The sequence below is a fragment of the Dendronephthya gigantea genome, unplaced genomic scaffold (genome assembly GCF_004324835.1).
Source record: "Dendronephthya gigantea isolate DGI-Jeju-01 unplaced genomic scaffold, DenGig_1.0 000068F, whole genome shotgun sequence".
Taxonomy (NCBI): Eukaryota; Metazoa; Cnidaria; class Anthozoa; order Malacalcyonacea; family Nephtheidae; genus Dendronephthya; species Dendronephthya gigantea.
In genome coordinates this window covers 576,629-587,817 of record NW_021163078.1, presented here as the reverse complement: position 1 = coordinate 587,817, position 11,189 = coordinate 576,629, and the positions used below count along the sequence as shown (strand labels likewise).

General features: G+C 35.5%; 1 pseudogene; it reads left to right on the top strand.

Annotated features, from left to right (window-relative positions):
* The first annotated feature begins 9,092 nt into the window (after window positions 1-9,092).
* LOC114531131 lies at window positions 9,093-11,189 on the top strand (annotated as a pseudogene).

Below are 11,189 nucleotides of genomic sequence, written 5' to 3'. Positions count from 1 at the left end.
CTTATGTAAGTGTATCATTGTAGAAGTTGAATTTTATTAAAGCAATTTTTCATAAGCTATATACATACAATTTCTATAAGCCTATAAGCTATATACATACAATTTCAAAGCATTCTATTCAAAGAAAATGCGTTTTTAATAGTTAGCTACTTAAGAGGTAAGATATATAAGGGCTAAAAAACAACGGAATATTTACAGGGGGGGATGAAGAATATTACCGGAGGAATCGATTTAGAACCACCTTATATAACTGAGATAGATTTCAAGTTTTATTCTCACAAGCTATGTGCAAAGATGCTCAACAGTTACTTATTGCCACATTTTTCACAAAAATTCATTTCATGAATATGTTGAAGAAAGATATGCTTTGCATCATTGCACGTGGCTCGTGCAGTGGCGTAGCCAGCCCGATAATTTAGTCATGCTATGCTAATATTTTGGTGTTCATTGACTGTGAAATAATGATAATAACATAAAATTTGCGTAGCATGACTAAATCGTCAGGCTGGCTACGCCACTGGGCTCGTGAGAGTAGAACTTGATATCGGGATATTTTCCTCGTTAAGCATGGCCAGAAGACGAAAAAGAAATGAATAAAATTGTTAATATTGATATATAAAAATGGAGCACAGGCCATGTTTACCTTTATTCAGTGAGAATAGTCTACATTCATTTAACACGACTTTTTGCAGATGTTGAAACGTGACGCTAATGATGCAGAAAATTGCCATGTGCAAAAATACCCACACACTCGGTAATATCTGTATGCTTGATAGCTCAACAGGTCGACATATCGACATTTTCATTATGCTGATTTTTGATTTCTCAGCATGAGTATTACTTGAAAATTTATAAAACTTCCACGAGTGAAATATTCAAATTAATAAAAATTCCGCGCCGGTGCAAGAAATGCTCAGTAGCTATATTTTATTTAAAATTTAGCTTACTTAAATTAGTATATAAATTACTATACTGAAATTACGGCTTTGCGTTTACATATATTCTTGATAAGGCAAACTCTTTTATAAAATTGTAACTTCTGATGGATACGTACATTCGTCGGCATATAATTTGAAAATTGCTTCATGTTTATACAGCCTTACAGGAAACAGAAGCGTTTTAAGTTTCCCCACATGATAAATTGATAATCTTGCAATAAGTCATCGTCACAGATTGTGTCGCACAATTAAGGAACAAACAAGATTCGAGAATTGCTGTTGTGGAAATCACTGGTAAGTTTCTTGCAAGGTTTGTCCCTACTCTTTGACAACTTTCAGACACGAGATCGCACGAACCCAGCGCTATTATTAGGCAAACTGGTCGGTATCATTTGTCTGATGCGGTTCTAATATATGAACTGTTGATGTTTCGCAGCAAGTAAAGGCTACTAGAGGTTGAAATTTATGCACACATAAGCTTATAAGCTCGATCTGAACTCAGTTATTAACCAGGATATCATTTTCAATTTGGTGCTAATTTCATAAAAACATGTTTGGCATTTGTTGCTATTTCTTGAATTAATGTAGTAGCTAAGTTCATGCAGATAGAGTTTCCGTTTCTAATTCTTCAATTCATGTATTGTCTATTGAGAATTCAATTCTACATTGGCATTGCTTTACGAACGTATTGAATTGCATGCCAATTGCGCAAAAATACATTTCGATATTCCTAATTTACTTACTAATGATTTCCCCATTGCAGCCACTTTCTCTAAAAGTACATTTGATTTATAATTATAGTGCCCAAATGCCTCCTCTTCAATATGGGTGGTAATGGAGTCGATATTGTTAATGGGTAGGAAAATTAATTTATTCTTTGAGTGCAAATTAACTAATCACTCTGTATTAATGCCGTAGCATTGCATTAATATTGGCCCTGATAAACATCGTTTATTTGATATTATTTGTTTATGAAAAAAATCCACTCGTTTCTTAGGACATTTAACTTACATGTCTGAAGCACAAGCATGCATGTTTTGTAATTGAATTACTAGTTCAGAACTTAGACTACAGGGTTAAAGTTTCATATCATTATAGGTGATTTTCTTCTCATGCTTTGTTAGTCATTTATGATTGATGCTTGCAATGCATTGTGGTAAAATGTAGATGCTGCCATTTTTTTCTTTATGGTCAATTTCATAAAAACATGTTTGGACTTTTTTAGTTATTCTCTTGAAAGTAAGGACTACGGTTATATGAGATATGGTCTCCGTTAATAATTCTTCTATTTACGTATTAAATATTTAATCCTTCATTGCTGTACGAATGAATTACATTGCATGCCAATGGCCACAAAAATACATTTCGATATTCCTAATATACTTTTTAATTATCCCCCCGACCCCCATTACAGTCATTTGATTATGTCTCCAAATGTCTTTTTTTCAATCAAAGTGGTAATGAATCGATATTGTTAATGGATAGGAAATTAATGTTAATGTGTGCTTATTGCCTAATAACTCTGTATTAATACCGTAGCACTGTATTAATATTGGCCCTGATAAACATCGTTTATTTGATATTATTTGTTTATAAAAAAATACTGGAGCACATGTTTTGTATGAACAATATGAAATCGAATTACTAGTTCTCAACTTAGACTAGTTCATTATATCACAATTTTCCTTTATCGTGTACTTGAGATGTAGCTATGTAGCTATACCACACACTATGCTCAACAATATACAATTAGATAACCAGTAATGAGAACACCGCAAGAATTTTTTTGCGTAAACTAATATCTCTCATCAGTACAATAATGCATGACAGTCATGACCTGACTGCCTGATACTGTTTCTCTGGGCTTAAGGGGCCAATTTCTCCAAAAGACAGTTAACTTAACCCATACAGGGTTAAAGCAAATCTTTACATCACTATTTAAAACACGAGTAGGAGTGTTTTTTGCGATATAAAACGCGAGGCGAAGCGAGCAATCGGATTGAACATGTGTCTTTATATAAAGCCACATGTATCTTTATATATTGCTTTATCGAGTATAAAAGCCTACTCACGTGTTTAAAAAGGTTCATTGGATTGGTCAAAACGTCTATTGAATATTAATGAGTGTTTTAAACCTTATTTATAAAATTTGAACATTTTTTCCATGGGTATATTATTTTAGACACTAGAAGTCTTATTTTGTAAAGTTTTGGAACGAAGAGTGGTGCAGAAGCACACCAACTAAAGCGGCGGGTTAAAATTTAACCCGTTGAAACTCTGACCATTGCATTTCACTTACCTATAATAATTATGGGTAAGACAAATCGGATTAGAATATGCATGTTATGACACGTAGGTGCATGTCAAATTATGAGGAAGCGTGCTTTTTCAGTTTAAAAAAAGACCTATATGTAACATGACGAAGCCCAAAGACAAAATGCGGTGACATAGACAGCCTCGACAACTTTAGAGTTTAGGTATTAGTCCAGTTGATCTTTCAAAATCATTTCACGTCTCGTTAAATTTAATCCAGCTCGTAACCGTGGAACAGCTCTAGAAAATATCTGCTTTTGCCCGTGAAAAACATGCAATTATTGTTACAAATCATGTCCCCTAACATAAATGCATGTCGTTCGGCGGTTATTCATGCGTTGTTAAGCATACGAAACCGATATTAAACGATTCATGCACTTCTAATGGATCATAAATAATCGTAATTAACGATATCGGGATCCCCCGTTGGACTTAAAAAGCAACAGAAAAAAGGCTTTTCAAAATTAAACCGAGGCATCTCTTCTCCAAGCATAATCAGTCGGCAATCATCTCATCTGGTTTTTGCGAAATTTGGTGCATTTATTTCAGAGTCATGAAGAATACCCTGACACTGTTGATTTTTGCAGTAAGTTAAATTAATTTGTAATTGTAGCGTAAATTTTCAATGCCTGGGTTTAAAAATACTATAGATATATCAGATTTCTAACCCTCCTTTTCTGCATTTTCCATGTCATAAAAATAAACTGCAATTCACCAATCGTGTTAATCTTTTCTTGAAATATATTATGGAAATGATTTGATATCCTGGTTATGCCCAAGAGACTTTTCGGTTCTGCTTATTGGCAAACCAAAGCCAAAGGAGTAGCTATATTAAATCTGATCTGCATATAATTTTTTTCATTCTGAAATACATTACTGATCAAATATTGACTACCGCGTACCGTATTCGCGTATAAACAGTAAATACAAGAAATACATGGACGCAGTAACCCCTCGCCAATTTATATCAAACATGATGACTGAAATCATAGCAGCCAAAACGTGCGCCATCAATGTTTATCATGTCGATAGCTGATTTACTTTATATTCGGAATATAGTCACAAACCAAAGGTTAAAATCGCCGGTTTTTTAGCTGCATTGAGCCGAAAATTTAATAGTCTGTCAGCTTAATACAATTTATGGACATTTACAGTAAAAATTCAACCGTCAAAACATCAAAATTGTACAGAATCTTCAGGAACTAAACGTGAATGTTATTGTTCGGAATATTTTATATTTCATATGCAATGAATATTTGCAGTCGACTAAAAAGCTTTGAATTGACGTTTGTTTTATCAAAATTCAAATTTACACTTTCAAAATCCCTTTCGAAGTTAAAGCAATGGTGTGTTAGCTTTTGGTAGTCGATAATGTTTTTGCAAGACGACATATCAATGATATCAAGCTCATATACAATAGACAGCATTCTTCAATACAGCAAATACGGAATAAACAAAATGGCACCTACCTGTTTAAAACACTTGGTAGCTTACATAAATTATATACCGTTCCACTCTCATGGCTCAGTCTTAAACTCTATCCGTGATAAGTAGTAAAAATTATCGATATATTTGCCCATAAACAAGTAAATTTGCTCATTTTAATTTGTGAAATGTTTTAAACAAAATATTTCGCGAAATGACAGTTAAATAATTTGCTGACGCCCCCAATAAAATACAAACTTTCCGCTTTAGCCAATCAGGATGTTACTGATTACCAGTCTTACCTCGTTCAAATTTCGTGCGTGAGCAAAACCACTTAGCAAATATAACAAAATCATCCAACATCGACCTTCCATGACCATGCGGGCGAAATATTTTGCGTATACGGCACGGAACCAAACCTTTGAATGTCCTAAAATGATTTGCGTTTATTAGCTATTGCAAAGAAATCGTTGTGTGAATTTTGTTATCGATTTCTAGTAGCAGTTGTTTTAACAATTGTATTATTCTATATTAGGCTCTACTTTTTATGGCCATAAACGCGAAAACTTTCGTCCGCAACGAAAATCAAGATGGTGAGTATTATTATTTGAAGGTATATAAGGTATAATATTGTTAATTAATTTATAACGATGTAATTTTTAGGCGTACGTGCACGCATCATCAATGGCATTTCTTTGGCATTTGTATGATGCAGTAGTTTAAGTCCTTTTGTTACATCCTGTACAAAGCCTTAGTAAGTGGTATATTTTAGTGAAAAACATGCTTCTAGAGGCAACTTTTAAAAGGCTTCTTTCAATGAGATTACCTTCCATGGCGATGCGTGTGCGTGTGCCTAAAAAACATTTACCAAGTTAATGTAAACTTTGTCTTTGTGTAAACAAGTGTAAACACACCCTGTATGAAGAATACGCGTACATGTAAACACCTATTCATTAGGAGAACTGGAGAAGTTTTTATATAAAGAAAACTAAGTTTTACATGAAGTATCGCTGGCTTTTATAAAGTATAAAGAATAAATATATTAAAATGTTAATACATCTCTTTGTTTCCTAGACACGCCCGTTGCGATAAAACCAAAATCCATTCCGGTAAGCTACTAATAAAATAATTGCACTGAGAGCATCATAAAGGGCACAAAAAAGGAAGAAATAAATTTAGTATAATTTCACTACTAAAAATGCAAAAGGAATGAAAAATCATCCATGCAGTCTAAGCCAAATCCGTGAATCATTGTACCAGGAAAGTCGCAGTTACTTTTGCAGTTTTGTGCCTTGATGGTAACGAAAATTTCATGTAAAATTTGCTTTTGAAGACCCGGCAAGAGACTCCCACGTTCCCAGCTTTTTCACACTTAGCACGCCGAAAACCTTCGGACGAGAAGGGGCAAAACGGGAAAGGGCTTGGAATCTTGTTGATCACTGAAAATTTTTCAGTATGCTCTACACAGTGAACTTTATGTGAACTGAAATGATAGTGCAGACGCCAGCTTTGTAGCTAATCCAGTGAGGCCGAATGAGTGCAAGTGTCCTTGAAGTCCTCATTAAAATGGGTACTGTACATTCGGTTTCCATGCAATTATCTTCAAATATGGCGGTCAAATTCACTGGCTCCATACGAAATCATTTCAGTGTAGTAATTATGTTGGGGATTCTTTGTTTTTCATGGTTTTAAAGTTTGGCTTGCAATATTATTTTATCATATTGTATTTCTTTCCTAGATTCAAGACCGTATGCGAGACATAACGCGCATGCTTGAAATGAACAAAATGCAAGGAACGCTAATGTTATTACTATATTCGTTCGGTATGAGCACAAATATTATATCTTAACCGTAAATTATCCTCTCAAAAAGCTCTATTTGCCCTATATGTTACGGCAATTATTCATGTTGTTTCATCGAGTATCCTATTACCATACTATAAAAGTCGACCTGCTGCAATTCGTTTTGTGCTAAGCGTGGATGCATCGCTTTAAGTGATTAGGTCTGTTTTATTTAAAACATTGCTTCACATGCGCCGAACGCATCAACACTGAACAATAGATAAAAGGCATCTCACTAATTTTCTATTGTTTTTAATTTCCACCATTTGAATGTAGATTTATTCAAGGAAGTGACTGACGAAGTGAGGTGTAAGGAAAGTGGAAGAGCAAATTGACGCAAATCACACACATCCAAGACGATAACATAAAGTCACAGGAATCCTACGAAAGTATTCAAGGACTATAATTAGCACTGATGTAGCACACATGCAGATAGAGCAATATTTTCATGCATGCAGCGGTGGAAATACAGCACCAAAAAGCACAGTATCATCAGTATTGCAATAATTGTAAATGATGCTCATTAATACAAGTTTTCTCTTGAATTTTGTTAGTCGAATCCGCTGGTCATACTTTTCCATCATGCATTGGGGCCTCGACTGGCGCAACCCGCAACTATACTGAAATTTTTCAACTTTTAGGCGGCGATGCCTTTAATAGACAACACGACGTCATCAAAATTAGCCATTTCAAAGCAAGTCTCGCCCCAAAATGTATGATAGCATGATCTCTGGGGACAAACGCCTGTATTCTAAAAGCTCACTCACACTCAAACTCATTGAGTGGGAGATCTTAATCTTCTCATAAAGTTTCAATGGCGGTATTTCCAACCGAACAGGGGCTTGATTTTCAGTGATTTACTTTATATCTTTCCATCTATTCAGAAAAAACTTTCTCATTGATCAGCATTAACGAAATTTATATGTCACACTCGATGAGTATGAGTGTGAGTGAGCTTTTTGAATACAGGCGTAAGACACCGTGAAACAATTTAAATTGCTGTCGGGTAACAGCAGGAACGTCGATATCCCCGACCATGCATGATTAATTGTGTTTTACAACATGCATGCAACTTTCCTAAATATAAGATTTTAAAAGAGATTGCAATTTTTTGATACACCATTTTACTGCCTTGGATTGAATTTGTAATATAAAATTATGCCGCGCCTTTAATCTACTTTGCCGTTTACTCACATTTATATGCCTCGTTTTACTGAAAGAGGCATAAAACGGCCAGGTTTATTTACTTAAAACACGTATTTGATTTATTTTGCAATTTTTATTAAAATAAGGCAAATAAAGGTAATTTCTGTGCACAAGTAAACACGAAAAATTTCACGAGTAAACAAGAAGAAATTGGATTTCAAAGGTGAATAATTACGATAATAAGGTATACGAACATACAATACAAATTTAACCGTGTTAATTGCTCTCTGGTTGAAGGAATATAGCTAGAATTTAAAACATGATCTAGTTTTCAATAGCAAGCAGCTTGGAAATGTACCAGTGCGTGTGTCCCCCCAAAAAGTATTGAAATCACTCTTTTATTGTTAGGGGGGCTTTTTTAGGACACTGTACAGGGCATGAGCATGCCCAGTTCAAACCAGTGATCTCTCTATATATGAAAGGCTCGCTTTAGTACATTGCGTAATCTAAAAGTGAAGCCAAACATAGCGGATCACCAAGGCTGCTTGGGTACCGAACCAGACCTTCGCGCACGAGCGGTTAAAATTTAATATGGCGGCAACGTGGATAGGAGTGGAACTCGGTCAGTTTTGTAAATACAACACAAATTAATATGCGGCATAAGTTACGTCTCTAGAAAGAATAGCATTGCCAGGTACGGTTGTAACAAATTGTATGTATTCCACGCGCGCTTCGCGCATTTTACGCTTCGTGGAGGACTGGTTCGGTACCTAAGCAGCTTTCATGATCCGTCATGTTTGGCATCACACTTTGAACTTGAGCGAGCCTTCCATAATCCATATATATAGAGTTCACTGGTTTAAACTGGGTAAAAATAGAAACAAGACAATATTATCAATTACATCTTATAATTCCCAGCCAAAATGATTTATTTTTTTTCAATCAAAGCGGCTCTTTTTATTCTACAACTGGATTTGAATTCTGGATAAATATTGTTTTCTTTTGTTTACTGAAAGATCTTTTTACAATTAAAATTTTTTGCCGCCAGATTTTGTGAGTGAATTCTCCTCTGAGCTATATGACCTTTTAAAATAACCTTACACAGGTAGCGAATAGCGATGTCTACATAATTCCAGGGGACCAAGGAAAGTCCCTAATTGGGGTGTTCTGAAATATTCAGAGCCGAATTATTCAAATTGATTATTTTGACGGGCTGTTAACATGAATATGATCCGCAGTCCTTGCAATCCACCAACTTTTATTTCAAGTATTAGTAATTACTAAAAGCGAAGTTACATGCATGTATATGTTATTTTTTATTAATTTTTAGTTATATGTAAACAAATCTGTTTAACTAATTTCAATCAATGTTTTTCTTCATTATCATATCAAAAGAACTTCATTTTTCGCTTAAAGTTTAAATGAAATTGCATCAGCACATTATACATCAGTTTAACGACGTCTGTCTCAGTGGAGCATATATAGTGCGTCAATCACATTTAGTATATAAAGAGAAAGAGATAAAACAGAAACTCGAAAAACGTTTTAAATCGCTGATTCGTTTGAAAATGAAGAACTTTCTAACGATTTTTACGGTAAGGAGCTTATAAACTCTCAGTGCATGCCCATGCATAACTGGCAGAACCAGTATGTGACTATATTAGAATAATTTTGATTAAAAAATCGTTTATGGAATTTTTGAATTGAAATTTCTGGCTGTGAGTCTCACAAAACTATCTTTTCGTAGGTGATATGTGCCTTCGTCTGCATAAATGGTAAGGCAGTCAGCAAGGAATCGGAAGAAGGTAAAAGAAAAATTTTGCACTGAAATTTGTTATTAAAGTCGAAGAACTGTACACTAGAAACAGTTCCACAACCCAACCAGCTGCATGACGATGGTGCGCGCGTAAATCACTACTTCTATACACCTTATGCTTCTTAAATCTGTTTAATAAAATTGTTCCCCATCCCAAAGTTAACTGGACTCAGTCCTAAAGATAGTCGAATTGAAAATATCCCCACTCGAAATTAACGTCGTATTGTGTTTCACCAATAACAAAGCATTTCGACAACCGTTTTAAAAAGTGCGCATAAATGCTCTGAGAGATTAACATGCTATTTTGTACGGGCCAAAATCGTCTGAGGAAGCTAAAAGTTCACGTTTTCGCGACAATTTTTAGGATGAATCCAATTTCTATTTGCGACAGACATATAAGGACAACTCTTTTTAACACAACTATTTTACTCAAATCTGAGTTTTTTCCGAAACTTCATGGTTTTTCCTGGGTGAAAATAGACACAAATATTTTCACATATTTTCATTGCCTCTTTCTAACAAAAAATTGATTTATCTTTTTCAATTAAAGCGGCTCTTTTATTTCATAACAAAATACGAATTCTGGATAAACATCGTCTTCTTTTGTTGACCCAACAGGGCAATTACAATATTTCGTCGGCTTTTGGGAGTGAGTTTTGTGTGTACATTGTTTAACAAAGAAGGAAAATGCATGGCAACACACAAATACACTTACCTGTTTTATCGTTTCCAATTCAAACATTTATGACAAACTTAGATGTCATGATGTTTTGATAATACCATTTAAATTGCAGTAGTTTGCATCCTCGTTGGAAGGAAAAGCCTCCGCATTAACTGCCAACTCTTACAATTTCATCAGCAAATTGATTCGCCTGCACAATCTTTATTCAGAATTTGGAAAATTAGATCGAGTAAATAGTATGAGTTAATTGAAATACTCCCATAATCTGACAGAAATTTAATTGGCAAAGAAGAAAGCTTTCCAAAATGAATTGGCAGTATGCAAAATAATAAATTTGTACTAGATTGGTTTTAAGAGACGTAAAGCGAAACTGAACTTCCAACATTTAACACTTCGATGAAGCTTTTGCACATTGTGAATTCTCACCTTAGCAAACACTCCATGGAAATTAGTAATATTAGTAATATAATATTTTAGAAGGAGCTCTATCGAAAAGAGATCCAAGGCTTCCGTCTTGGTTGCGGCCCACATGGCGACCAAGCTGGAAACCTTCATGGCGACCAAGCTGGAAACCTTCATGGCGACCAAGCTGGAGACCTTCATGGCGACCAAGCTGGAAACCTTCATGGCGACCAAGCTGGAACCTTCATGGCGACCAAGCTGGAGACCTTCATGGCGACCAAGCTGGAAACCTTCATGGCGACCAAGCTGGAGACCTTCATGGCGACCAAGCTGGAGACCATGGCGACCAAGCTGGAAACCTTCATGGCGACCCACGTGGCCTTCATGGCGACCTACCTGGAATCCTTCATGGCGACCCACGTGGCCTTCATGGCGACCTACCTGGAATCCTTCATGGCGACCAACATGGCCTACTTGGAATCCTTCATGGCGACCAACATGGCCTACTTGGAATCCTTCATGGCTACCCTCATGGCGACCTAGCTGGAAGCCTTCCCACAAATCAACGCAGCGTCCAACAGATAAAAGCTCTTAATTCTGTTATGTAATCAGACATAATTTTTCAA